The 5,932-nt window shown below is 35.5% G+C and overlaps 1 long non-coding RNA gene across 1 annotated transcript; it reads right to left on the reverse strand.

The window, feature by feature from the left end:
- Positions 1-4,769: 4,769 nt before the first annotated feature.
- On the reverse strand, positions 4,770-5,309 carry LOC114361231 (uncharacterized). The gene is made up of 2 exons (XR_003656576.1): positions 4,932-5,309; positions 4,770-4,809 (listed from the first exon to the last, which is right to left on the reverse strand). It is a non-coding gene; the product is annotated as an uncharacterized LOC114361231 (long non-coding RNA).
- Between the last annotated feature and the right edge of the window lie 623 nt (positions 5,310-5,932).

Raw genomic sequence — 5,932 nt, forward strand, 5'->3', positions numbered from 1 at the left:
TAGTCTTTTATAAACAAATCTGAATTAAACTACGCTGTATAACAGTAGATATTAAATAGAAAATTTATTTAAATAATAGGTTTTAAGCATAACTTAAGGTAGCAGGAAGGCGCTGGACGCAGGCCGCTACCAACCGGGCAACATGGAAAGCATTGGGGGAGGCAGACGTCCTATGGGTGAGATGATAATGATGATGATGAAAAGCTATATTTTATGGAGATTTCAAGCTACTAAACAGGTGAAAATTGAACTTATTATTAGGACTGCTTCAATGGAAAATCATTGAAATAAATAACAATGGTTTTAGTGGTTTGAATCTGATATTTTTTACCAGTCATTTTCTAAACAAAATGTATGATTCTATTACAGTTATGAAATAGGAAATCAAAGATTCTGAGCAGAATTATATCAGATTAGCGAGTTGATTGCGACGTCTGAAAGAGACGAGTCGAGGGATCGGGTCGGGCTGGGTCACGATTGGGAGTTGGGACATCCAATAATAATGGTGGAAAGCTTAATCTTCTAGTGAAGACAAAATAGTTAATTTAATAGACATATTTCTTACAAATTATCAATTTCAATTGGCCCTAACTCTTAAGCCCTTAAACTCGTACACACGACCCTTGCCTTCGACGGCACTCGTACTTGTACCATTTTCCAACCAAGAAAAATAATTCAGCTGTTCAACATACAAAAATACAAATCTTTCCTCTTTATAATATTAGTAGAGATCTGCAAACTTAGTAAATGAAATTCATGGATAATATTATATCAGTCATCTGTTTTTATTTCAATAATAGACAAAAAATCATTTTAGTGCTACTACACTTACGCCCGTACTCAAAAACATTACTATGAGGTCTCACAGGGCGCGTGGACGCACAGGGTCACACACGAAACAATCACAGAGCTCTGTTCAACGCTGTGCGTTCGATTTTCTGTTTCACATAAGCAATCATCGTTTGCGAATACGGGCGTTACATTATTAATTTGTTAATAAAATTGGTGAACAGAAGGAAACTCTAATTTATTTATACGTTTACATCAATTATAATATTCTAATTTACAATCTGCTTCCTATAAAACATTATAATATGCTAAATAATACGAAAAAACGTACAAATTAAGTTCACTTACATACGTAGACAATGCCGACAGTATAAGGAAGCAGTATAAACAGTATATTGCAGGAGTTTATCACTTTTTTGCTGACAATCGCGCGTAGGTAAATACGTTCTCGCCTATCTATAAATCGCTCGCAGGGTTGCCAACTTCCCAACTAATATTATAAATGCGAAAGTAACTCTGTCTGTCTGTCTGTCTGTCTGTCTGTCTGTCTGTCTGTCTGTCTCGCTTTCCCGCTTAAACCTCGCAACCGATTTTGATGAAATTTGGCATAGAGATAGTTTGAGTCCCGGGAAAGAACATAGGATAGTTTTTATCCCGGTTTTTGAAACAGGGACGCGCGCGATAAAGTTTTTCTGTGACAGACAAAATTCCACGCGGGCGAAGCCGCGGGCGGAAAGCTAGTAATAAAGAAATGTTAGTTTTTACAAGTCTCTGAGTACACACTAAGGTTGAGTTGCACCACCTAATTTTGACCGTAACTTTGACGATAACCGGTGGTTTTTGTATGGAATTTGACAGATTGACTTTTATTCAAGTTAAATTAAGATGGTGCAACCCAGCCTTAAAGCTGTAGCACAAAAAAGTTTTCTGATTTACAATACTTTGAGCCCAAAAATATGGTTCATCAATACAAAAAAATCCGAAACTTAGTCACGACTAATGCTGAGTCACAGTGCTTTTTGGCACAGGGCACTTAAAATCTATTTTATTTTTCTTTTTTGTTTTTTCTATGATGTTTTAATCTTGTATTGTGCCTATATCATGTATTGTGTATTGTGCCAAATAAACAATATTCTATTCTATTCTAAATTCAAAGTACGGATTTAATCCAATTGGTATGTCAGCAAATTAGGGCCATTTTACAAAACAACGCTCTTTTCGTCCTTTCATTGGTCTCTAAAATTGATATTTAGCCATTCAAACCGCTGAGTAAAGATTGCTTAAAATTGAATCGAGTTTTGAGCTCTCTTGTAATAAATCCATATTTTGTGAGATTGTTCCATCAAGTCCTTCCCAAGGATTTCCAGGACGTATCCTACGCTGCCTGCATCATTCATTCAGGACATTCCCGCGACCTTTACCAGATAAGACTTTTACTTTAAGAGACTTTTTCATTGTCTACAAAGTGACTTTTTGAATAGATCAAGCCTCGACAACCCTACCCCTACTTTCCATTTCGCATGCGCGAGCGCCGGAACGACTTTACGGATTGTTAATTAGTTTTCCTTTATGTTTGTTGAGATTGTGTTTTGGAATGTGAATGAATACTTTAGACAAAAGGAAGACAGTACAGTACTCTACCATCCGTCAAAACCTGTATTAACGTTAATATTCAGGGATGTTAAGGATATGAAGTTTCGGTTATGGACACGGTTACGGATATTAGAATAATATTAGGTATACCGGTTTCGGTTACGGTTACGGATATGAAATCATTTCGGAATATCCGAAAGTTTCGGATAATTTCGGTTACGGAATGGGTAAAACAGACGGGGATATCGGATGGTGCCAGGGAATGCCAGACAAGTAACAAATACTTATTAAAAACATTAAGATTTAGACTACGCCTTTATCCGAAACTTTTGAATTGGTTTCGGTTATGGTCCCGGTATATTTTTTTATTTCGAATATCCGATAGTTTCGGTTACGTTTACGAATATCCATAACATCCCTGTGNGTTAAGTTGGATGCAGTCTAGGATGGTACATATCTGGGCTGTAAGTGCCTATTCACTCTCGCCTTGTAAACACCCGGATTATAGTCTTCGGGAAAGACAGCAGCAGGCAACAAATTCCAGTCCCTAGCTGTTCGCATTATAAGAGTCATAATAATGTTATGTTGTGTAAGTATGTTGAACAGTTTATTGGTTAACCCTTTCACGCATATGGGACACATTTGTCCCCACATAGTTTTTACAATTTACAGTAATACTGGTTAAGTTAAACCATTTGTAGTTTAATATTCTTAAATTTTATTATTACCTTTTATGATTATGCGCTAGAAATAATAAAAAACTTGATTACATGTATAAAAAAATACTGGCACAACATGTGAAAAAAAAATTTGTTAGACGTCAAAATTGAAAATTATTTTTTTATTACTTATAGGCTTTCTGCCACTGTGTTTCTTCCAATTTTACATTCAATGGTAAGTATAATTACAGTTTCATTGCATATTTTCGTTTATCCTTGTACGAGTTAGGAATATTATGTAAAAATCTAATTGGGACACAGGTGTCCCTATATGCGTTAAGGGAAACTTGGTTCTTACTAAGGATATTGTTTGCGTCGTTATAATTTGTATGTTTATATCGATGTTTTATTATAATAATCATACATTTTTTGTAAACCATTTGTCTTCAAATCGACATAAAAAAATTCGCTCTGGAAAGACGAAATTTTGGAAGTCATGAAGTCATGATAACTGATGATAGCGACAATGAGGATGGTTTCCTCCTGGATAAAAGGGCGTCTACTGCTACTCTGCTCCCCTGAGGACTTCCACAACGATCGTTTCTGTGCTGCTCGTATACATGAATGTATACGAGAAGCACAGAAACATGAGGCCTGCCACACTGCGTCTTCCTATCCGTGGGCGCCACTTGAGAAATTTTCTGCACTCACTTCTACGAGCTATGTGCCCTACCCACTGCCGCGAAAGTTTGATAATTCTGCGGGCTATGTCTGTTACTTTGGCTCTCCTGCGGATCTCCTCATCAAAATTTGGGTGACTTTGAGCCTTCTCATGAGGCCCATAGTGAAGGAATACGTCTCCGATCCGTACGCTATCACTGCCAACACACATTGGTCAAAGACTTTCTATCGATGGTCTTGAGACACTGCGGTATTTTTGATAAGAAGATGTCGCGAAGCTTCACGGATGTTGTCCCCCCGAGTAAGATTCAACGATTGTAGTCACGGCACGGCTGAGACCTTGGATACCTAGAATCAATGCTCTATGGCCTCAGTAGAGGCTCTCAATAAATGGGATTCAAAATAAATAAGGACAAGACGAAAAAATTATGTCAAATATCCGTGTTACAGCACTCCTTTGATGGTTAGAGACTCTACACTCAAAGTTGTTCTTGGAACAAACAGCAAATTAGGTAGGTCTACGAAATTCAAGAAAGATGTCTATGATGAGAGGAGGATCAAACATACAAATCCGTAAGATAAGACGCTATTTATTTTAAATGTATTATTATAAATATTAATATTATGCTTATTGATTAAATTTCATTTGTATTTTTAGTTTGGTTTGTATTTATTTTGCAACAAAAGCGTCGAAGTATTTTATTTCCAATATATGAGGCAATGTTTACCTTAACGCATATAGGGACATATGTGTCCCCTACTGAAAAACACTGAAATACATAGCACTTATATTTTCTGTACTACTTTTATGTTAAATTAGACTAAAATAAATAGATATAACTAAAGAAAAAATAATTTTATGGCTTGGATTAGTTATAAGCGTGTAAGGGTTAATGTCAATAAAATAGGCCTTACCGTTTTCCAGGCTTGCACCTCTTTAGACGTCCCATCCCCAATCTTGTTTAGTGCCCAGGACGTGTTGCGCCAGAACACAAGTCAAGGAACCCTCATCACACGACCACGCGCTGTTACTACATTATTTAGCTGGGTCTCCATCTGGCGTGGGCAATTATTCTTGCCTTTGGCACTGAAAATGAAATTGATTATTTTGATATAGAAGAAACCAAAGTTACAGGAGTAGTTATTGAAACTTGGGTTGTTTTCATTTTTGATAGAATGCCTTAATTTAGTGTAATAATCTATACTTACTTGTGTTTAAAAACAAATTTAACATAATTCAAAAATTTCGTAAAAGTTTTTCAAGTTTTTTGACACTTGACAGATAACACTTGTCATTCACAGAACATAGATTAAAATACTACTTCTCAAAACACTTATTTATGTATAATTTATTAAATGTGAGATTAAGTTCGCCTTAGGTTAAAATTTTGGCATTAAAGTATAAATAAATAAAAAGATTATAATCATTTCGCGTCGTTTTTCGTAGTCCATTAACGCCACCTATTGTAGAGTAGTATTCAACTTAGCCTGCCTAGCCTTATAGTATGTATGCCACCTGGGGGCGGGTAGTGGAACTCGTATTTCATTCGTTCTATGCGTTTGGTTATATGATTTGCAGAGGTAAATTTTTAATTTGAATTCAATGTTTTTATGCATAAAAGTATGTTATTAAGGTGCAATCATAAAATTTTATTAAAAAAAACTGCATTTGAACATGGATTTCATTTGTTATTTGTGTTAAAATAATGAGTTTTAGCGAATGTTTTTCATTAATAAAACGCAAATCCATGAAACGATTATATACGACCGGTCACTTTTCGGTCTTCATGAAATGGACAAAATTACACAATTCGAATTTAGATATACGATCGATGATCAATTGTATTCATTGTCCATCCATGAACAACTTTACACAATCGCACCTCTGATATTTATTAGTGGCAATAATATGCTTTGTAATGAAGATTACAGGACTGTTTGAAGAAGGTATTGCATTACGGGACCCGTAAGTTATAGGTTTTCAAAACGGTAGGTAATTGTTTTACTGTCTCATAATTATGGGGGATTATGACGAATTTTGATTGTTATTGAGATTGATATGACCTAGTAGGTCACAAAACCTTTAGGTATTTGCATAGTACAGTCGAAGAATAAATCACAATTTTAAAACTTGAAAAAAATCGACAGCTTCAGGGGTTTAGGTTTTCAAAATGGTCACTGACATCTATACTAATATCTGTACCCCCAGT

The sequence above is a fragment of the Ostrinia furnacalis genome, unplaced genomic scaffold, assembly GCF_004193835.3.
Source record: "Ostrinia furnacalis isolate ACB-3 unplaced genomic scaffold, ASM419383v2 OfSCF0369, whole genome shotgun sequence".
NCBI lineage: Eukaryota > Metazoa > Arthropoda > Insecta > Lepidoptera > Crambidae > Ostrinia > Ostrinia furnacalis.